Consider the following 674-nt stretch of genomic DNA (forward strand, 5'->3'; position numbering starts at 1 on the left):
TGCATAACAAGGTACGTTGGTTATCAAGAGGAAACGTTTTGAAACGTTTCGCTTCCTTATTAACAGAAATTAAAGCATTTCTCCTTGAGAAGGGTGTTTACTATCCAGAACTAACGAACGATCAGTGGATCCAAAAATTTTATTTTATGGTAGACATTATGTCTCATCTAAATCAGCTTAATTGTAAACTCCAGGGGAAAGGAAACACAGTTTTTTTTTTTTTTTTAGAAGAAGTTATTTCATTTGAAAACAAATTATCTCTCTTTGCTCAAGATTTTGAAAGAGAAACTTTGATTCACTTTCCAAGCCTGTTGAAACATCGCCAAGAAAATAATTCTGATATTGACATTTGCTATTTCAAAACAGGACTTTTAAATATGAGGGAAGCTTTTCTCAACAGGTTTCAGGAATTCAGAAACAGCAAAGCAACGTTAGCCTTTGTTAAAAAACCTCTCAATGCTACTGTAACAGAATTAAATTTTTCTCCCTTTAATATTGACATTGGCAACTTTGAAATGCAATTGCTGGATTTAAAAAACAAAGAACTGTGGAGCTCGAAATTTGAACGTCTTTGTGCTGATATAGAAATATTGGAGAAAAACAAATGTGAACTTAGTTCACAGCACAAGTGGTCTGCTTTGAAAGACCTGGAGAAGGAAGATATGTTGATTTTT

This window comes from Myotis brandtii, unplaced genomic scaffold (genome assembly GCF_000412655.1).
Source record: "Myotis brandtii unplaced genomic scaffold, ASM41265v1 scaffold62, whole genome shotgun sequence".
Lineage (NCBI taxonomy): Eukaryota > Metazoa > Chordata > Mammalia > Chiroptera > Vespertilionidae > Myotis > Myotis brandtii.